General features: G+C 29.2%; 1 protein-coding gene across 3 annotated transcripts in view; it reads right to left on the bottom strand.

Annotated features, from left to right (window-relative positions):
* Window positions 1-24,779, bottom strand: part of LOC148309962 (uncharacterized) — a 43,667-nt gene that overhangs the window by 17,298 nt on the left and 1,590 nt on the right. The window lies entirely within an intron of this gene.

Here is a 24,779-nt window from a genome sequence, read left to right as displayed (position 1 = left end):
TCACTTCTTTTAGATATTTTTAATATTTTTATTGATGGAAATAATCTATTTCAGAATGTTATAGAATACTTATTTATAGATCATAATAATATTTAATATTAGTAAATCTGTATCGTGTGACTTTAAATTACCATATTTGAACAGCAAATTCTATTTTAATATAAAATTTATAATAGTTTATTGGGTAGGAGTCTTACAGAGATTGAATAATAAAATTTAAAAAAAACCTTTTGCTGATTGCTTTTTGAAAACCGTTGTAAAATAAGTGGTATAAAATAGATCATATTTTAAGTTTATATAACGTCTAGCGGTTTTGAAGTAAACATCTTCTTCTAAATGGTTAAATAATTACTGAAAGCTATCTACTTTTCAAAAATGTGTACATTTATTTTTACGTTTCTTTAGTTATAAAATGGAAAACGTTAGTACTTCAAATGGTGTCAAGCTGTGGTTCCGTGGTCAAAGTATAAGGGTTCGAACCCACTCTACATAAACAAAAAACCTATTTTTCATAACGAACCGTGTAGGCCTACAAAAATAATATGAAATTGAAATGCTTCAATAACTATAATTAACCCATTAGATGCTGCGTATCTCTTTATCGGCACGACACTTTATGTCTCTTTAATGTTGTGTGCCAATATATAGGCACTGTCATAAAAAATACTCATTTGCTATACCGATATCAATTTAAGTCTTTATTATGTAGGGAACACTTGTCCATATCACCTATATGTTTTTAATTAAAAAACGGCCATATCATCATTATGGTTTTACACAAGCTCAATATGACACGGTGTTTATCCAAATACAATGTTTTATTTTTTCTTGTAAAAGAATAAATAACCACACCTAGAGTGTTAAAATTGCTATAAATTAAGCGAAAGATAACGCGATAAATATTTCTGTAAAACCAACGATTCGCCGGCAGCATTTGAAAATTTCGCCAGCAATAATTACTGTGTTTGTTCAGGTATATGATCGAATCAATCAAGTATTTTAAGCCGCTCTTTAAACACTCGAATGTTTGACTATCTGTAAAAACACTCGCAAATTGCGGTAATAATAATAAGTAATAAGTCATGCAGAATGTTCTGTGTCTGCAACAATAGTGACATCATTGCCGAGTTCATTTGTAAACTCGTTGGTAAAAGCGAAAAAAAAATGCTTCAGGCAGATTCCTCGACCCATTTTTTATTCAAAATGAGAAACTTAAAATCTTGAATCCATTCGTAAAATAATCATGAAAAATATACATTTTACAGTTAAGAACACTCTTAATACAAACCGATTTATAATCAAACAAGTAGTCATTAAATTTTCATTAAAAATATAAATAAATTCGATATATTAGTTGCTGACAAATGAAATTTAAATATATAATCTTTTAAATATTATTGATTGATTTGGCATATTTTTTCCGAACATCATAATGATTGAAATATAAAAATTAAACACTTTTGACAAATCACTTTTAAGTTTATTAATGTAAACACGACAAGTTTTGTGAATTACAAATGTTCTCATCAACACGTGAAAATACAAAACTATTTTTGTATTTTCACCTGTTGGTGAGAATATCTGTAGTTTTCGAAACAAGTCTTGTTTACATTGATAAACTCAAAAAGGTCTTATACAAGTATTTTTATATTTTTAATTTATGATTTCAATATTCAATGAAAATTTTAATTGATTAAATAAATATTACAAAATTTTGAGGAATAAAATATTTCACGTATTTAAAGACCAAAACTTGTATAAATACAACGATTTCCTAAAATTTAAATATTTTCCTAAAGTCAGCATAATTCCTTAAAAGAGGTCATTTATTTTAAGAGAAAAAAAAGTAGAGTTTAAAAAAATAAACACTACCTTTATGAATACAAAATAAAATGTAATTAATGTAATATTTTACATTTTATAGCCACAATATAAATAATTTAATATTTACACTCGTAACTGCGTTAATACACACGTGTTATCACAACCATGAAGGTTCCCGATATGAATATGTTATCTATTTAAAACTGTTTTTACAGATAATGCGATCAAATTGCTATAAACATCGACAAATTTTAATGAAAAGTTCATCACATTTTAAATATTACTTTGACAATCAGAATTTGAATATTCTGAAGTTTATTTAATAATACCGACACAAATAAAATACACAATACGATTTTAAAATCACTTGGATTCAATTTATAATGATTTACAAAAATGTATTAATCTTGAATGTTTTATGATAGATCACAGTCATTTTATATTTGGATACACCTACATACTTATTTCAAGAGAGAACAATAAATATTTCTTAGGTATGTTTAAAAAAATATTCATGATTTAGTATCAATGTCTAACATGTGATTGGTGTCGACCATGTCTATTTATTTTCCTATATCGATTTAATTTATTAAGTTTTACTAAAATGTCCCATGTTGTGTTGACTGCCGCCTTCTTTTTGACAAACAATATCCCGTGCAATAATATATTATATGAAAGCAGCTTTGCCATTTTTGTATGCAAAAAATATACGATCAAATAATATATTTCACACTTAAGAAAAAATGCTTTAGGCACGAAAAGTTTCTCTTTGCCAACGAACCGACTTTGAAACAAAAACGCAGCAATTTTTTTTAAACCAATTTTAAACAAATTAATGTATTTTGTGTTATCCAAAGGTATAAATAAAAATCTAAGCTTTCGTTATAGGTGTTTTAACCTGTAACTTGTAAAAAGTAGCGCCATCTGTTAAGCGTAATACACGCAATACTAAACATTGCACACGGCAGACAGCGTGATTCTTGATAACTACTGTCATTAAGCATTTTAAATGTATTCGATTACATTTTCGTTTCACAGATTTTAAATATTTTGATTACTTCACAAGCATTGTATTACTATACATATTAGAAATGTGTATTTTATATTTTTTCTCTTTTTCATTTAACCGGACTGAGCCATACACGTGGCTGGGTACAAAAAGTATTAAGTAAGACTTTTGATTTATATTTTAAAAGTAATTTACACAAAATTTTCAGACATATTTATATCTATCTACTAAAAATTAATGACCAAGTAAAATTAAAAATCATTGTAAATTTATGACTGAATGGTTTTATTAAATAAAAAGTAAGTTAACTAAATCTTTAAAAAAATATATAAGTGTATATATTTGGATTGTTAAAATATAAATTTCGTGTAATAAAAAACTTATACTTACGTATCTATGTACATATTTTTTCAACTTGTATTTTTATATTGCATAAGCGTCACATTAATTCAACAAAATGTAACAGTAAACACTATGATATTAATAACAGTTTATTTTTATTATTAGCAGTGTCTTGTTTTACGTAACTCTTAAATAAAAAAATACAAGTTTACACACTTTTACTTTTATATTGGTCGCATAAACGATGATAAAACTGTTGATTACACTAAAGTTTTTAGTGAAATGATACTTAATATACTGCGTAGGATGAAAACTAAACTAATTAATGAGTTTTGAAAGTTAAACGCGAAAACTGAAAATGTAGGCTTCCAAAGCAACTAGTTCGCCGAGAAGCGCCGAGACTGGTACGGCGAAACTGGCAAGGGTGGAAGGTTGCGTTTGTATTTACTGTTTTTCAGTTTTGGCCCGCAGACTGCTGAAGGGGTAATCGATAGCCTTAGAATGATACACTATTTAGCTACTAGAATTTTCCATTTCCGTGACGTCGCTTCTCTCTGTCATCTGATTACTTTCGCATTTTGATACCACCGAAATAGAAGGCTAATAATAAATGCAGGCGGTTTTATGGCATTCGGCTGTCCTATATTAAGGTTCGATCGATTTAGCGAATGAATAGGCGATAGTCAGTCAGTTTTGTATATGTATATTTAAGTGCAGTCGAAGAAACACGCGAGGCATAAATTTTTTATATGGATAGTGGATAACTTGTTTACATTATAAACCCACTGTTAAATAATGATATCGAATATTTTTTAAGATGAACATTTGGCAGCAATGTAAACACACAAACACACACACACACATATATATGTATGTATATATATATACATATATATATATATATATATATATATATATATATATATATATATATGTATATATATATATATATATATATATATATATATATATATATATATATATATATATATATATATATATATAATATATATATATATTTATATATATTTATGTATATATATAAATATATATATAAATATATATATATATATATATATATATATATATATATATATATATATATATATATATATATATATATATATATATATATATATATATATTTATATCTATACATATATATATTTATAAATATACATATATTGGAATTAGATTTTTTTAAAGAATGTATGCAGAAAAAATATTTAAACTGTATTTTTACGATTCCTCACGTTTCGATAACTCTTTTCTTTTCAAAACTATATATTTATTTTAAAGAAAAAATCTTGTGTTTTCAATGCAAAAAACGGCCTTAGTCAGCTATGAACATGATTAAACATTAAATTTCTGCAGTCACAATGCGCAGTTAGATTTACTAATGATACAATGAAATAGATTATGCATTATATACTTGCAAAGTTGTACAAAAAAATTGAAGGTTAATATATTAAAAAATATATATTCATATAACCGTATTCGAGTTGTCACTAAAATTGCAGTATTAATCCTAGAGGTGCTTGAGTTTTTTTTGAACGAATGAAAGCGTAGAGAAAGTGAAAATATCTGAATTTCTTCAAATTGTCTAGTTAAAATATCGTTAAAATAAAATATTTCGGCTGCGGTCTGGCTTGACATGATTTCCGAGCGTTAGAGAAAATAATGATTTTAAAAGGTTGAGTCCAAAAATTTAAAAGAGCCACAGAATATATTCATATGTCTTGTTATTCAATAATATTAATTTCAACAACACTAAAAATAGTTTCTCAATTTCGCTTTGAAGAAAAACTTTGAGTAACTTAACACAATAACAGATTGGGAACATTATGGCGTTTTCGGTAAAATATTAATATAACTAACATTATTTTACTTTTTCCTTCATTGTGAAAAGATAATAATAGTTTCATTCTTATAAAGCGATTTATATGTTCATAATAAAAAAAAGAGTTAAGTCATAATAAAAAGTTCATTCAGTAATATACCGCATAAAGTTTTAAATAAACTATCACGCCACTTCCCCGCAGGTGTAGGCAGAGATAATAGAACGCCACATTAATCTGTCTTACCACACAATCTTCACCTCTTTCACATTTATACATCTTCTCATATATACACGCGGATTATTCCGACTGACCAATTAAAAAAAAGTCTGCATTGAATTTTCCTTAATGAAAATGGGAAAACTTGTATTTAAAGAGGAGACTTATGTCGCAGTGTCGCAATGTGCTTTTTATAAATTGATTTTTCCGCTGAATGCTATAAATGGATTAGACAAGTCGCAAGTCGCATTTATTGCATTTACCTAGCTGCATTCGACATCAACACATTACATATCTTTCAAGTCGTGTGGTAACTTTGATTTATCTCATTACAGTAACCAATGTAGTCTGGTTGTCATTATAATAATTGCTTAAAAGAATTAGCTCTGTACTACATATATCAATAAAACCGCCTCGGTACATTTTAATTGGCGGTATTATTGCGTACTTATTGATAATTTATTTATTTCTTATTTAAGTTTTACTAAGAAAATATCAGTGTTTCTTAAAATCTATTATGACTCGTGTTTTGATGCATTCAGCATCATTTTCAAACGCCGTGTGTTGAAAATGATACGGAATGCAGAAATAGTGCTATTTACTAAGTTAAAGTTTAATTAAAAATGGATAGATTTTACCACAAGGTGACTGCCGAATCAATTAATGAAGTATTTTATTTGTTTACGTAACATTCATTTATGAGAGTTTAGGAGAGGTGTTTATTTTTGAGTTCATAATGTTAGATTTAAAAGGATGTACTACATGTTTTATATAAGCTAAGTAAGCATTAAAGCTAAGCAAGATTTTAATATTAAAACCTGTTAGTAAAATACCACTTTTGAGCTTGTCAATGTAAACACGATTAGTTTTAAGTACTACCGATCATCTATTGATCTATCTTTCATCTATTGTTGAAAACACGAAATAAGTTTTTAAGTCCTTGATTTACATTTAAGCTTCGAAAATATAAAAAATTGTGGAGAAATTAAATTATGTTCAGTAAAAGTCAATAAGCGTACTGACTCGAGTTTGCAACGAAATAAGAACTGAACACTTGTATGGAAATATAAATGATCTTTAAATGCTAAAATATTTTAATTTTTCATGAAATTGACTGAACGACAAAATGGCTTTAATTTTACAAAATTCAAGCCAGTTTATCTCTGTTTTAATTTAGTTGACATTGTTTTTTCGAAATGGAGTTTTGTTTGGCTAGAGCAGTGTTTCTCAATTAATAGTACTCTTACCCCAGGGGTACTCGTATAATCTCACGCGTGATGTTTGTCACATTAAACTGATTTTCACCGTCATTAGAGCTGTATTTTGATGTTAAGAAAAGTTTTTTTTTTAAATTATCAATTTTTTACTAATCACTTACAAAATAAGGCGTACGGGAGTTTGAGATCTTTCTTGAAGTGGTACGCAGGAAAAAATATTTGAGAACCACTGGGCCGGACTCCTTTCTTGGTAGATACTATCAATCCAACTCAAATTATTACTACAAATCATAACAATGATTCGGTAGTTACTTTTTGGTAACTACTAAATTACCATGATTTATATGTGATTTCAATAACAATTACTACTTAAATTCATGAAATTTAAATTCATTTTGTTGTTTTTCGTAAAATTTATATGAAATCGTGGTTTTCAACCCCTGCCTTGTTGCATATACAACAAATAATTTTGTCTAGCCTCCCACCAGTCAGATAATGTCGGTAACGACGAAACCCGGTCACTGGTCAAATAAAATAAATGTGGAAAAAAAAACTTTATAAGTACGTAGTTGTTGTTTTATTATATATCATTTGATTAATCAATCAGTCTCAGTAAATTTACCGCCTGCCTTGTTGTGTATGCTGCTATGTTTAGAATTTTGCCTAGCCTCCCACTTGTTTGATAATGTCGGTAAGGACGAAATCCGGTCACTGGTGAAATGAAATATGTTTTTTTTGACATCTTATCAAATATGAAGGAGTATATGGAAGTCTGAGCATTTACGGGGCTGACGACTATCATATACTGGTTTAAGTGATCACTTTACACACGTGTAACATTCAACAATTCTACCCATAAATTAAACCAGTCTATGACGGTCGTCAGCCCCGTAAATGCCCTGACTTCCATATTCTTCTTTATCTTTGATGAGATGTCAAAAAATAATATGAAAAATACTCCTATAATTGGAGATAATCTAGATTTGTGAACAAGTATTTAGACACAATCAAAATGTTGTAAACTCTATAGCTGTAGTTTTATTACATATTATTTGATCAATTGGTCAGTCTCAGAAAATTTACCGCGCGAATTCAATTAGCACGTTACGGTTTATGCAGATAACACATTACCTTTGCATTTGTTTACTGTATACAGTTCCAAAAAACCTTTGTGCCAATATAACGTTCCGTAACGGAGAACAGAAGGTGTCGTCAGTGCTTATAAATAGTTTAATGGATAATGTATGTAAATTACATCAAACTGGACTTGGGCGAGATACTTTAGTAGGTTCATTGTAGGCCATCGCGATAAAAGTATCTTCTGATTTATTAAAATTATCAAGTGGACGCTCTATTACAGGCCTGGCCAACCCAAACAGCACCCCGGGCCGCATCGTGACCTAAATTTTTCCTAAGGGCCGCATACAGATAGCAATATATTTTTTTTTAAATACAAAGAATTTCATACTTATTGATTTAAAAAAATTATTATTTAAAAATTAGTATTAAGTATTATTTATAATGTGAATGCAGAGGTAATTAGAAAGTGCAATCAGGGTAATTGTGAAAAAGAAACATTACTACGACCAGATGTGAGAACACACATTGAACCAACAAAAATTAACATTGTTATCAATTTTAACAACCAGAATTGTGAATTAGGATACATAAATCAAACAATATTACCAATTTTATGTGAAATAAAACCAATTTATCAATGCCACACAGTGCGAGATTTGAGCTTTTTTTCACCAGAATATATCGCTCATTCCTTTCAAGAACGTCATAAATCAAAAATCGTCAATTTTCGGTTGTGCATGTTTTTGGAATGCCAAGAAAATGTACTATTTACCAGCAAAAGAAGCAAAATTTTAACTTAATATTTACCCGCTACAGGGCCGAAAGTGTTGTTTTTGCATTTTGAAGAAAAGGTATTGCTTAATTATTATTTCAAATATACTTGATATTTTTCAAATGGAGAAAAAACCTTGCACAGTAAAAAGTTCAATAAGTGGCTTGATATTTATTTTTAATAAATTGTATTATATTTTAAAACTTTAAAAATGTTCTCCTGAGAAATCAAGTTTTTTGATTTATGACGTTCTTGAAAGGAGTGAGCGATATGCGTTCCATGTAATTACAGAAACTTGATTGGTTTTAATAACTTAAATTTATTTTGGAGGACCCGACATTTAAAAAAAATATTCGTGATACAACACCGCGGGTCTCACCTAAGGGCGCCGCGGGCCGCTGGTTGGCCACCCGTGCTCTATTACATACTCAGAACGAGTTTATTCTTATTGCTAGGGATCAGAATGGTGAGAATTTATGTTACCTACGAGAAAACCTGCTTGAACGACCACTTAGATAACATTTGGCAAACTATAATAAAAAATACCTGTATTAAAAAATAACAATTAATTTCATATACTGCATAATGGGTTCAAAAAGTTCATTTGCTAGGCATCACGGAATTTAAAATTTAGTATTGAAAAATGGTTTTGGAAAATAATGTGTGGATTCATAAAAACTAACTAACTCATCATCACGCCGCACGGGTAGGTAGAGAAAATAGAACGCCACTCTGTAATTGCAAACAATCTTCGCCCGTTCCACATTCATGCATCTTTTCATACATACCCGCAGATTATTCCGACTCTTGCATTGACCACTTTCAAGTATTTGACATACTTGATCATGCCAAGTTTTTCTCGGCCTTTCTCTGCCTCATAAATTTGTTTTATTGTTCTTTCTTGACTCATGTTTTTTTTTAATTCGTAACAATTTTTACCAATGTGCGGTCTCTATTACTCTGTTGAAAATTCGTAACATATGTGGTATCAGTAACGTTGAATATTCTTATAATTATGTATAAAATCATCACAAAAACAACCTCATATTAATACGAGTGTGTATATGTTTTTTTTATGTTTAATTATTCAAAATGACTATTACTTCGCCGATGCTTTGGCCTTATCTTCACCTAATGCAAATGCAACTCAATTGATACTGTTTATCTTGAACGTAAATTAAACGAAAGAAAGAAGTAAGCAACGTTTTCGGTTTGTTTATTTGATGGCATTGCGCATGCGTTTAACATAACAACAATGATAAACTTCGAGCACAATATAAAGTAACATGTGTACATATGTTATTACGTAATATGAGACGTGATAAACGTGTATTTATTTTTGATTGATTACATAGCGATTTTTCGCGAGAGTGAGGTAATTTTAAAGTCTAATCGTAGACATTATTATTTTTTAAATACCCACACAGAATAATGCGTGTATAAAATTTTATGTATGTTAAGAACAGAATAGATCCCGCGAAATAGGCATTTAATAAGAAAATATAGGTTTTTATAGTTCAACAAGAATTTTATGAAATACACGAAAAACAACTTTGTTTTTTCTTCAAATACTCATTTGTGTTTACAACTATTCATTTTTACAGTTGTGTTTTACCATATTCAAGAAATCTGTTGTTTTATGGAGACTAACCAAGCCAGTCGATGGCTTGTCAGAAGAGTTATTTTTTATGAATTTTGTTGCATTATTCTAATTTGTAAAAAAAAACTGTAATACCAAATGTACAAGAATTTTGTTTTTATACAATTCTTGGTTTGTAAATGATTTATAATTTATATTGTTTTACATTGAAACAAATATACCAAATTTATCATATTTTAAAACTTTTAACATTACTTTTGTAATAGTTTTAGTATTACAATTATTTTTATATACCAATACGAAAGATATACTATTTTTAAGGTAAACCTAATTGTTTTGAGTTTAAAAAACAGGAATCAATTGTGTCACATGTTTGGCTCTTTAAAGTAGCGAAACGACTATCGATTTGAGATATCGCTCACTCCTTTCAACAACGTCATATATAAAAAAATCGTCAATTTTCAGTTGTGCATGTTTTTGGAATGCCCAGAAAATGTACTATATCCCAGCACAAGCGACATGTTTTTAACATAATATTTACCCGCTACAAGGCAGAAAGTGTTGTTTTTTTTTATTATTTTTTTTAAATATACTAAATATTTTTCAAATTGAGAAAAAACATTCAGGTTTTACCTAAAAAGATTTGTTGCACCGTAAAAAGTTCAATAAGTGGTTTGATATTTATTTTTATTACATTTTATTATATTTACAAACTTTAAAAATGATCTCCTGAAAAATCAATTTTTTTGATATATGACGTTGCTGAAAGGAGTGAGCGATATGGTATCGAAGGAAAATGGAACTAAATAAGATATTCATAGGAAAATTAATAAAAAAAAAAACCTTGAAAAGAAAAAAAACACGTGGAAAAATGAAAGGAATCATTTTGAGATTTTCACTCTTCAAGAGTGTTCAAGCAATACCAACATTTTTTTGAATGATCCAGTTGTTGACCATGTGAAAAAGTTAAGTGTAACTCTAGAAAACTAACAACATTTGGAATTCGCAATATTTGCAAGTTATGTTGTGGGCAGTGTTTAGCAGGTCGAAGCTATCAAGTAATGGGATGGTCACAGACCTGATATTATCTCCCCAAAACGTTTCCTGCCATTAAGGCGGGTAATTGACGTATAGACAATTTGCTTAGATCATTATTCTTTGCCTTTATTATGTAGATTTCTTATCTTAGCTGTCAGTCCCAGTTAGGTAAGACGGCTTTCCACTCAGTCTTTATTAAGAAAAGAACGAATTTCTAGAACATACTGTAATGTAATATGTTTAATATGTGATCAATGCGGTATTTTTTTTTACATACTCGACACGGCTGATTTTAGCACAATGGAGCATCGTTAAATTATTCCGCTGTGAAATGAAACGAACGAGAATGTTCCAGTGTTGAAAATGGTAATGACATCACAATGTATGTGAACTTACCTAATGTCATATTATACATCGAAGATTTCTTAAAATACATTTCTGCTCACGAGAAAAACCATATAGATGTACTTCAAATGCAATGTACTAGACATGGGGAGTTTTTTAATTTATTTGTGATTTTATCATTAGCAAAAATACTTCAATTTCATACTATTTTTGTAAGCCTAAGCGGCTCATCATTGAAAATAGGTACAATTTGATAATTGTGGTAGAGTGGGTTCGAATCGAGAAACTCTGACTCAAGAGTCCGCGACACTAACCACGGAACCGCAATCCGACTACGATCGAATTAAAAAACCGATTTAACTTAAATTACATATATTATTAATAAAATTGACAACTACCCATAGCAGGCGTAGTTGGGTAGAAGCTAGACTGTAAAATTAGGGTCGCAGGTTGCAAAATAAATTCAAGAAAGAGTTATTTTCAATTGGTCTGGGTTTTTGTGGTGCATTTTTTTACATTTACCTTCCCTTTACTAAGAGACTCTATAAGTAAAGGCATTGCGGGTTATTCATTTTTAAAAATCCGCGACTTAAGGATGTTCTCACAAATATACAATTAGTACGCGACTGGCTGTGCGAGGAACCACACGTGTGTCCACGCATTTTTTAGAATATAAATTCAGAAAATATTTTTATAATATTTTTTAGCTCCTTACATTTCAATAACTTTCCTTACAAAACCACACAGTTATGTCTTTTTTAAAGGAATGAGAAAATCTATGCTGACGCTGTCTTAGGTAACTATCGAACATACTCGTACAGACAATGATCCAGATAACGGAGGTTAGAGGTCAAAATAAAATATGGAACAAAGGTAAATTAAAGGAATGGGTAAATGATCCAGAATTTATTGTATGAAAATTGTAAAATAGTTATTCTTAATTTTCTCTCTATTTTTTTTGCATGTATATTAGGTTAAAATGGATAAAAACAATCAAAATATATGTAAAAAGAACTCCACCGACAAGACACACAAGATGGCTTGGTGGGTCTCTACAAAAAAATATTTTTAATGTTCTTGTAAAATAGTTCTTGAAATAAATGTACGCAATTTATGTAAATAAATAAAAATAAAAATCTGAATTATTTACTATCATACGGTGATGCGTGATACTACATATAAAGTGATGCGTCCACACTGTGTAAAGTGCTACAATGTAGCTGTATATGTCATATGAAAGTACGCTTCACTTACGATTTTACAATTCTATTTGTTAAAATAACGTATTCTCAGTTTATTCTCATGTTTTTATTTCTAAAACGAATTTGTACAATTATTTTAGAAATAGTATTAAATGGTAATTGAGTTAAATCACATATATATCTGTATCTAAATACAACCCCAAATAAATAGTTAAATAACTACTCGAGGCAGTCGTGGCTTAATTAATATTAATTCGTTTGCTATACATAAATTTAATTTACGATTACTTTATGTTCGATTGAGTATTTTATTGCTTAAATGTGCAAATGTGCACTACACTCGTTCGGCTACTTTGTGTTTCGTTTGGGAAACGTACAGAACTACTTTATACTTAATTTATTGGCAAATAAGATACCAGTCTTACTGCCGTTCAGAGCGTGGGGCAACTAATGATAACTTAACTATATCTCAGACATAATCTCATGCAAATCTAATACATAAAATTGATTAAATCTCTTCTTAAATACGAATTATAACCTGTTTGATGCACCCTAATTTACCAGGTAGCAAGCATTTAACGCACAATGTATTTTTTAATTTTTTTTTTTTTATTGTTGGTATGCGTTCTCTCAGACGAATGTGCGGCAAAACGCTGTACAAGAAATTATTTAATATAAAGATACTTTTATATCTAAGCATCATCAGATTTATAACAAATTATCATAAATCTGACAATGGAATATTAATGTTTGGAAGTGAAGAATGGAGTTAAATTGAGTTTGAGATTAAGCACAGTCAAAATGCGTTCTCTCAGACGGATGTGCGGCAAAACGTTGTATGATAGATGTTCGAATGGTGATATAAGGAACGAATGCAAGGCCGAGATAAGCGTTATCGTTAAAAATAAGAAAGGTGTGTTGAGATGGTTTGAGTACGTGAATCGAATGAGTGAAAAATGAATAGTAAAACAAATTTACAAGGCAAATGTGGTAAAGAAGCAGGGGAAGGTCGAGGAAAACTTGGGATGATCAAGTATTTCAAATACTTGAAAATGATCGGGTCAGGAGTTGGCAAATAAAATTTGATCCATAAAAATGGTACATATTTATAATTATGTGCCTAAGCGGCTCATTATTAGAAATAGGTACCAAATTGAGGTAGAGTGGGCTCGAACCGAGAAACTCTGACTCAAGAGTCCGCCACACTAACCACGGGACCACAACCCGACACAAATCTATATTAGTTCCAACAATAAGCTTGGATATAAAACATACAAATGATCTTAGCATATATCATGTTCCACTGGGAAAAGATCGATATATCTATGTAGACTATGTAAGTGAGTACATACATATTATACCGTAGTAAACAAATGCCTTGATTACAAAATAGATTAGCAGAAGTACGCAGTATTCTGAAACCTAACTTCCTGCCGTTGTAATAAATCATTTGTCTATTAGTTCGAGTAGATAAGACATTAGCGAGATGATCTGATTTCATCGCATTCCTTGAAGGAAGGACAATGGACTCCTACGCGCTGCGAAGTGATTGAATAATACGCATCTGCTTCTGCAAATCGTATGATATTACATAATGCAACCGCAGAGAACATGCAATGATGTATGGTATAGGTGTATGCATATCAAATCCTTGAGAGCAGACGACCCTTTATACTAGATAACTACTTACCCATGTTATATATTATATTATAACGTATTAAAGGAAAAATTACAAAACCAAAAGTGCCCCCTCCATCAGTAAAAAAAAGAGTTTTTCAAGCTTTTATCACTAAAGCTTTCTGATTTTTCAGCAACAGCTAAATTAAGTACCGTAAAACGGGGCTACTTGAACTTTGATGAGTTACTTGAGCCCAGTACAAAAAATATTTAGATCAGTATTTGGTCTACAATAATGAACGTATAGACATGATTCATTGTTTCCCTGACAGGTGACACTTATTGTCACGATACGTTCATTATTGTAGACCAAATACAGATTTATTTTTGTACTGGGCTCAAGTAACACATCAAAGATCAAATAGCCCCGTCTACGGTATATGAAAAAGTATTAGGCATATTTTGTTTATTTATTTTTTGGGCAATTTATATAACAGTAAGGTAGTAAGGAGACAATCTGCTTATTTGAATGATAAGTCACTAGTTCCGTTAATTGATACTGTAATTTATGTTGTAAAGAGGAAAGATGTTATTATTTTTTTTTAACAATTTTAAGGACGCTCTCTGTAATTTTTAACACACCGTGTACACTCAATAAACAAATGAGAACAAGAACCAAGATAAAAAATTTGGCCTTTTATGTTATCAGAGGTAATTATTTTTTATTAAGCAGGTTATTACATATTTAGCACGTTATTACATAGACAATCTTATTTATTTTATTGCTATTTTAAACCTATTTATTTTAATTTCCCATGCCTTAAATATGTTTTGAAAAAAATCTTATTTATGCTTTATTTATACATTATTACTATATGCACCTGTTTCAACGTCAATTTTTAGTTTTTTTACGATATTTTCGTATTATTTACTATTTATAAGAGAGAGAGTAGGGTTTAGTTTTGTCATATTTATTTATGCTTGTTTTATTCGTAGAAAGATAGATATCTTAGTAAAAATCTTACAACACTGTTCGAAAATAGGTACTTTATATTACTCATTGTAAACATGAAATTTGTAATAAGTTTATGTTAAAATGAATATAAAAAAATCTCACGTATGTCTATGTATTTATATTATTTTTTGACATCTCATCAAAGATGAAGAAAAATATGGAAGTCTGGGCATTTATGGGCTGACGACTGCCATAGGCTGGTTTTAGTGATCACTTTACACACGTGTAACATTCACTATATTCCATATTCTTCTTCATCTTTGATGAGATGTCAAAAAATAATATGAAAAATAATTCCTATAATTGGAGAAAATCCAGATTTGTGAACAAGTATTTGGACACACTCAAAATGTTGTATATGTATTTAAATTCAACACGTATAACTAAGAATTCATTTATTTGAACCAGTTAAAAAAATAATCTTATCGCTGTGATAAAACTATTCTTAAAAGATTAATTATATACAATATTGCTATCGTAATTTTAAACGAACACAAACAAGCTGCCTATCGTTTCTCAAGTACTGTCATTTTCTCATTATGTTTTACAATACGATAGTCTTATAAACTACGAGTGACAAAATAATAGAGAATTATCTGGTTAATAAATATTGATGAGTTTTGCAGACTGAACAATAGACATGGGACATCAATAACAATTGGGATACATTTGTCGAGAATGCATTGTGACAAAATAAAAAAATGTACTCATGTTTATTGTAATGATTCAAAATATGTTTACATATCGCTCGCTCCTTTCAAGAACGTCATAAATCAAAATACTTGATTTTGCAGGAGAACGTTTTTAATGTTTAAAAATATAGTACAGTGTATTACAAATAAATATCAAGCCACTTATTGAACTTTTTACTGTGCAACAGATCTTTTTAGGTAAAACCTGAAGATTTTTTTTCCATTTGAAAAATATTTAGTATATTTAAAAAAAATAATAAAACAATACCTTTTCTTCAAAATGCAAAAATAACACTTTCTGCCCTGTAGCGGGTAAATATTAAGTTAAAAATATGCCTCTTTTGCTGGGATATAGTACATTTTCTGGGCATTCCGAAAACATGCACAACTTAAAATTGACAATTTTTGATTTATGACGTTCTTGAAAGGAGTAGGCGATATGAGTAAGTACAATATAAATTGTGCCCACAATACAATATGTTACCTACATGATAACATGTAAATTGATGTTTTATATTTAAACAATATGTTAGAATCAGTAGGGTTTTTTCTTCAAGACATATCTTATTCAAGGGGGAACTCGCATACTTGATTGTTCAGTAAGCGAACGGCTGCGCAAGAAGCCGGACGTGTCTTTACGCATGATTTAAAAAAATATATAAAAATACGGGAAATCGATTTATTTTAGAATATGTTATGCATATATTGAAAACATATTTTTACAATTTTTTGTAACTCCTTACAATTTCATAAGTCTTTTCTATTAAAAAATACATATCGCTAACTCCTTCCAAGAACGTCATAAATCTAAAATCCTCAATTTTCAGTTGTGCATGTCCAGAATGCCCAGAAAATGTACTATATCCCAGCAAAAGAGGCATATTTTTAACTTAATATTTACCTGCTACAGGGCAGAAAAAGTTGTTTTTGAATTTTGAAGAAAATGTATTGTTTATTTTTTTTTTAATATATTAAATATTTTGCAAATGGAGAAAAAACCTTCAGGTTTTACCTAAAAGATCTGTTGCACAGTAAAAAGTTCAATGAGAGGCTTGATATTTATTTTTAATACATTGTGTTATATTTTAAAACATTATAAACGTTCTCCTGAAAAATCAAGTTTTTTGATTTATGACGTTCTTGAAAGGAGGGAGCGAAATGTATTAATATCGAAAAAATACTTGTTTTTTCAATACAAAAACGGTGTTCCAAGAAAAAAATCTATAACGTTTAAATGTTACCTGCGTTTAGTTGCGGGCTATTGATTACTGGGGCTTAATAATCTGATATTTTCAGGAATTGAAATTTTGTTTGCTGGCCGTTTTAAATTATTGAGGAGGTATTTTTCTAGTCAGGATGTATTTATATAAGACGTTCACTCACGTAAGATAATACTGCATATGTTGAGTAAACTCTATGTTTGTTCTCAACCCACATATGATTATTATAGATTTGTGACTTTGTATCTGAAATGACGAGGATTTGTGCTAAATATTTACACATAAGAGAAATTTTAACAGCCCAACCTTAGTTGTTTTACGGTCTTAAAATTTAAATGAAGCATAATGCACCGTGTTAAATAAGGCTTAAAACATAAAACTCGCCTTTATCCGATCTTATCTGCGTCAACTTTACTTTGGAAATAAATTTTATGTGTTCTACATATTTACAATGCTCGATGCTGACTTGAAATGATTTTTTTATACAAAGTATAACTACAACGAACCGGAATGGTCTATCTGTATATAAATTATACTTTTTCAAGGGCTTCGGTTTTAATCTCGTAGTTACACATGAAACAATTTTAACCGGAAAATAAACAATATTTGTATAATAGGCTCTTAGAATGAAAATAAGGATTATCCATTGAAATCTATTGTGTGCAAATAATGTTAACATACTCGTACATAACAAAATACCAAAAAACCACCTTAAAACAACATTCTTATATTAAATTTCAACAAAATATTACATTATATTTTTTTAACGTATAATAAATGGTTAAGAGTAATGAAAAAATATCCTAGTTGGAGATTTTTCTAATAATGTCCTAATTTTCAAAAATCTACGGTGTTTCAGTTTGATCAGTCTATCCTAAAAACTGATTTTATACGTAAATGATCTAAGAACATAATTTTATGTTATTTAGGAATTTAACAGATCAGTAATATCAAGTTATACACAAAAACGAGTATTACAAAACAAGAACTTGAATATTTTAATTTCAAAATTCCACATTTGTAAAAATATCTGGAAGAGTGACGGGAAAAGAGGGAAAATCAAAGCTTAAGTCTAACACAAATCGTACGAAACGAGGGAAATACCACAATAACGATATCGACTGACAATGTAAAATGATCTCAGTGTTATGTTGTAAACAAATACAAGTTTTAAAAAAAAAGTGACAAATATATTATTTTTTCAATATTTTTTTTTGTAATCAAATTGATTCTGTTGGTTACAAAATTCAAGTGGTGACGAAACGCGTTTTCAAGTTGAAAATGTTTTAATATTTTTCTAGAACAGTTGAGTAAAATCCGGTATTACAATATGACAAATAAAAATGCGAAAATGTATGAGCACGTAAAATGCACATTTATTTCAAATCGTTATTCGTGCTTCATATGTTGTCTGCGAATGTGTATGCATTCACTCGTGTTTTTCCCCAGGTCTAGTGAATGAGAGTATTTTCACATTACGTGAGCAATATTCATATGGTTTCCAAAGCAAAGGAATGTATGTAAACACGCGCGTGACACAACATGTTGTATTTATAGGTAAAACGCAGACCAAAAAAACTGTCGTGAGCTCAGAACACTAGAACTCATCGGTGTGTGTATTTATGTGTTAGGGTTAAATATATCAATAGTGCATCGTATGTGATCGAATTCACAAAATCTGTTCAAAGTTTGACTACTACTACTACTCTACTATCGTCACCCTGTTTCCTTGCCGGGGTAGGCAGAGAGGATGGAACGCCACACTCTTCTGTCCTGACATACTCCTAGCTTAGTTCACACCCATACATCTAGTCATACATGCCCTCAGATTACGTAGACTTTTGACACCACCAGATTTTAGGTTCTGATTGTTCTGGTTGTGTCAATTTTTTTGGCCCTCTTCGTTCTGTTCTTCCATTCACTCCACAGGCCCATACCACCTTAAAGATTTTTTCTTAATCTTTTCATGTATCCGTAGTTCATCCTTATATTCATTTATTGATTATACCGTCATTTTTAATTCAATCATACAACGATGTTTGTCTGAGGGAACGCATTTCAACGAAATTTACTCTTTATAAAAAAACTTTGTTTTTAAACACTTTTTTATTGGTACATTTTTTTCTCCAACCGGTTTCGACAAGAAACTTTTCATCATCTGGGTTTAACATGTACATGTTTTAAGTTTATAAAATGTGACACTCTGTTTTCATCCTTCGTATTTTATATAGCACCATTTTCGTTGAATACAACGTCAAGGGTGCTTTACTTTAATTAAATTATAGGGACTAGAAAAAAACTGCCTTTGCTCAGAATGTACCATTATGCCAAAAAAAACAAAATTCTTGTTTTAAACGATATTCTCAAAGAAAATAAGTATTACAGGAAAATTCCTTGACAAGAAAAAAAACTGCATTCTGTATGTTCTCATTTTCGTTCAAGAACTGTCATTATAACAATATTTGCCGTTTCTGAAATTGCTATTCATTACCCTGTATTTGTTTCTAACCAACACTAGATAAAAACATCGTTTTGTACTTTAAATATTATGTTAAAAAACTGGTTTTTATTGTGTTAAAAAATTAACCGTTGATAACTTTTCCAGAATAGGCCCAATTAGTCTACTTGGGACTTTGCCAGGATGATTGCACAGTGATTTCATATTGATTTAAGCAATGATCCACCAACACAAAAAATATGTATTCAAAAATACACTTTATATATACATATAATGTTAATATTATGGAGGAGATCTCAAATATACCAAGGGTTAAATCGGGATAATTAATAGGCCGTAACTTAATTTTCTTTAAACCGAGGTTTCATTTAATATATGTTTTATAATTTCATTTTTTGCTTGAAACATGATTTTTGTATTGAAAAAATAAGTTTTTCTTCAAAATAAATATATGGTTTTGAAAAGAAATTGAAAGGTTAGAAGTTAAAAAAATATATAAAAAATATTTATTTGCCAAATTCCATGTGTATATTCTAAAAAAAATTGTTCGCTGTATGGCTTCTAGCGCAGCCGGTCGCGTTCTGATTTTGTATACTTGAAAGTACACACCTTTAAAAAAATATAAGTTGCGGTCTATTGATTATTATTGTTGTTGAAATATAAGTTTACTATTTTGAATATTCTAACCATGCATGCAAATGTACCTATACACTGACTTTTTTTATTTAAAATAGTATTAGATTGAAAAATCGTTGCTACATTAGATCTAAAACTTTTTCTCTTAGTTTTTAATTACTTGCAGAAAAACTGAATTTTTAAAACGTTTTGCCAGTAAATTTTTGTGTTATCTTCCAACGAACTGTCTTTGATTATTGTATTGAATTAATTTTACTGTGAAAATTTTATCACGATTGTAAATTATATCATCGACCTTTACATGTGTGCCAAAAAAGAGGAAATATAAAATAATGGAAATAATTTTATCGCCATGTATAACCTGTATATATTCAGGTGGCGATAAAAGGTCAAGTAGTTGTTTGTGCTGACTGCAGTCCAAGCAGTGCTAGTTCGGTTCCGAGAGGCCATTAGGTCATCGTATGTTGTGACGTCACGCTACTAAAATAATAATTTATCGCTGTCGGACAGATTGTTTTATTTATACCTATATTTGAATGTGATGTCATTTTGCCGTAACTGAAACATAACAACTCGTGCTGGTCAATTACAATATTTTACATACGATGTTGGTTAACTAGATAAAGATTGGAGAATCGCTTGGAGCATGGATAATTATATTAGGAGTTTTTTTTAATTTTTATAAAGCTTAATTGTATTTTTTTTATTAAATGTGGCTTAATTAATGGTATCTCGCTTTCAAAAAGAGAGAATTAATGTACATTAAGGCTATACACTATATTATTTAATTAATTTAATCGTTGTTTTCCGTCTATTTTCTTTCATATTCAAATTATTTTCATGCTCCATATTGAGAGGCATCGCAAAATTGTATTTTCATGCATATTAATTTTATCATAAACTATGAATGATAAATATATATATATATATATATATATATATATATATATATATATATATATATATATATATATATATATATATATATATATATATATATATATATATATATATATATATATATATATATATATATTTAATAATAAAATTAGATTAACGTTAATCGAATTACATAATTTTTATACTAAGAAAATCTTATCATTCTTATCTTGAAAGTTATTGATATTTATAGTATTAAGTACGAGTAATTTTATCATTTTTAGATTTCCTCTTTTATCTAATTTTATAAATAATGTATCTTTTGTGCAGTCAATGTTAATATCAATATCTTTAAAAAATATCACTTTGCGATCTCTATAGTAACATTAAACAAAACTTATTTTTCAAAAAAATAAGTTTTTTACACACATACAAAAATACAAACACTTGCAGATACTTCATTTACATTTTTATTGTATAATTTATAAAACAAAATCAAATATAAAAAAATAACTACTACTATATTTAATTTTTGGGTCAGAATTTCTGCTCATGGATTTAATGCATTTCACAATTTCAGCATAATAACTATAACTTTTAACCATAAACTTTTTATTAAAGTAAACATGATGGCGGATATGCATGAAACATTTCTAAATGACCTCATGTGGTAATAAATCATACCCTCTTCTATTATTGCTACACGCATCTTCACAAATATGCTTAAGAATTTATTCGATATTCGTGTATTCAGTTTTTTCACGTGTCATAAAAAACAGATCGTTATTATTATTTATTCAGTATAATAAAATACAACAGTTTGGGAAGTTCTTCAAAATGTGATGACGTCTTTTTTCATGGTCGTGAAACGTAATATTTATTTTTGAACCTTACCTTAGCAAAAAAAATGAATGCGAGAATCTGGAACTTTAACTACTCGCATGTAGACAATAATAAAATTAAACTAATTAGAGCTAGACACTTTAGACAAGGTATTTTTTTATTCCATTTAAGATTAATGGTTTAAGTGTAGTGTTTGTGTAATTTATCATTCGTTGTCTAGATTTATTTAATTGTTAAGTGCAGTAATGCATAGTAAAAAATATCCAAAACGTGTTCGTGCAATAATAAAAACAGTAGACCTAGATTTGGTATAAACATTTTAAAAATATATCTTGTAAATGCATTCCTATCCGATAAAGTATAAAACTGGGTATAATCATGTCATATACAATTACTAGTAAATCTGTAAAAAATATTTACAATTTTGCCGGTAATTATGAAGGTAAATAATATAATGTAAAGTAAAAATAGAATAAATTGCGGTATAAAATGATAAATTAAAGAATTATTATGAATTTTAAATTCTTCTGTTTTAATCTGAATTTTTTTGTATTATTCAGCGTTTTGTGCATTATATTGTCATAATATTGTCATAAACCCAGGAAACTGTTATATTAAGTGGATCTACATAAAAAATCAAATATCTCTTAGTAGTATCGATAAAGTAGACATCCCATATTATTTAAGTGGTTCAGTAATAAGGTTTGCAAAGGATCTCGTAGAGTTTCAGGAAGGTAAGCGAGTTTAATTTATTGTATTTTCAGAATTGCAACACGGCAACTGATCTAGTGAGAATTGCCAACTTGGAGGCCTCTGGGAGGACTCCACCGCGATAAGTAGCATAAAGTTAAAATAATACAACACTCTCCTTATCATCCATTGTTTACTTTGTGTAATACCACGTTTTAAATACTTATTTGTGACTACCGGTTTCGGAAAATTATTCCATCATCAGATCATTAAAATAAAATTAATATGATTTAATAATTTTCCGAAACCAGTGGTCACAAATAAGTGTTTAAAAAAGTGGTATTACACAAAGTAAACAATGGATGATAATGAGAGAGTTTTATTACCATACCACAAAGTTATCAATGCTTTTAATATGCAAAATCAAAATCAAAAATTGTAAGCAAAACAATTGTGATTGTGCAAGTGGTATTGTTTTAATGTGTATTGTTTTGTATACCATTGTATACGTCAGTAGTGTATAGTGTAACTATATTATTAAATTTTCATAGAATGATTACAATTAAATAATGAACGAAAAATCAAGTTTTACTTTTATTAAGGCTCTGAAAAATATTTAGTGTTTTAAAAAGGTTCCCTAGATAAAAATATTTGAGAACCGCTGTTATATATTTTCAACAAAAATAAGGAAACAAACCAAAAATATTGGTCACTCTGTGTCCCAATGCTATATTTATTCCATTAATAAATAAATTATCTGCGTGGGACTTGAAGGTTAAGAAGCGGATTGACTCAATTGTCCTGTTTATTGCAAATTATTGCTGACACTTCGACAGGCGTTTATTAACAACTAGGAATTCAATTACACAACGATCCGCTCTCGTATATTCTCCAGTTAAATGCATTTAATGTATTTCGACCATTACAACAATTATAAAGATCAATCTAAACTTAATAAGTCAATGTATTTACGATCGAGAGTCGACCATACTATGATCGTTCAGTCACAGCTACTTATGTTTTTTATTGGCTGTAATTAACTTATTATTTAGTGGTCTTATTTTACGATTTAAAAGCATGATTCGCGAATCCTCACCCCCCTAAATCAGGAGTGGGCAACCTTAAGGCGGGATAAGCAATACCCCACAATTTAATTTTCTTTAAATCCAGGTAACATTTAACGTAGCTGCATTTTTTTCTTAAAACGCCGTTTTTGTATTGATATAATAAGATATTTTTTACATTTTGAGTGTTTTATTGAGTACTTGGAACAAGTATTTGGACAAACTCAAAATGTTGTAAATAAATTATCTGGTCAAATTATAAGCTAAAATAATAAAAATGAAAATGATATTTTCTGGCGTTTCTCATGTATGTGATTATAATCCGGGATTCGGACCTCACATACTAATAAAAGAGTTTCTACCTTATAAAAACCATCTTTTCATCTCACCAATAGATGTCTCTAGTGAAGTTCTAGTGATTCAAGAACAATGTTTTAAAATTGGTTAATATATATAGAATTTCCCAGAATTTGAGTAGTGTGGTTGTCAATAATGGGTAGAATCGATGAATGTTACACGTGTGTAAAGTGATCCCTTAAACCAGCCTATGACGGTCGTCAGCCCCGTAAGTGCCCAGACTTCCATATTCTTCTTCATCTTTGATGAGATGTCAAAACAAAAATGCGCGGACAACATTTGCGGCTTCTCGCGTAGCCGGTCGCGGACTGACTTTGTACATTTGAGAGTAGACCCTTAAAAGCATATGTAGTTTATTTGTATTTTAAAAATATTTTTTTCTAAATCGTAAAAATTCTTAAAGATTTCCATGCGATATAATTTGACGCATGTACAGACGAGAAAATAAAATTTAGTGGCCATCGTGAAAACATGGATTTCGAAGTTACTTAGTTAAACTAATTATCCCGATATACGATAGGACAGATCTAAAAAACACGAACAAGAAAAAAGACTAATCTAAAATATTTAGCATTAAATAAATATTTCATCTAGTGTTCACGTGGTTGTAATAAACGGATGAGTTTAATTAAAATATTTTTTTCACTCGATCATCTAATCACTCTAAATGTGCGGTGCAATAATTTTCAGTATAAATAAAAACAGATGTAAAATTAAGTGAACAAGTGGTACATTTATTATGCGGAATGTCGCACGAATAAAAGAATCCATAACTCGTATATTTTACTGTATTTATTTACTCCAATTAATTTGAAATGAGTT

The sequence above is a fragment of the Brachycentrus maculatus genome, unplaced genomic scaffold (genome assembly GCF_059751285.1).
Source record: "Brachycentrus maculatus isolate JH-2025_06_01 unplaced genomic scaffold, ASM5975128v1 h1tg000115l, whole genome shotgun sequence".
Taxonomy (NCBI): domain Eukaryota; kingdom Metazoa; phylum Arthropoda; class Insecta; order Trichoptera; family Brachycentridae; genus Brachycentrus; species Brachycentrus maculatus.
This window is presented reverse-complemented; position numbering and strand designations above follow the sequence as displayed.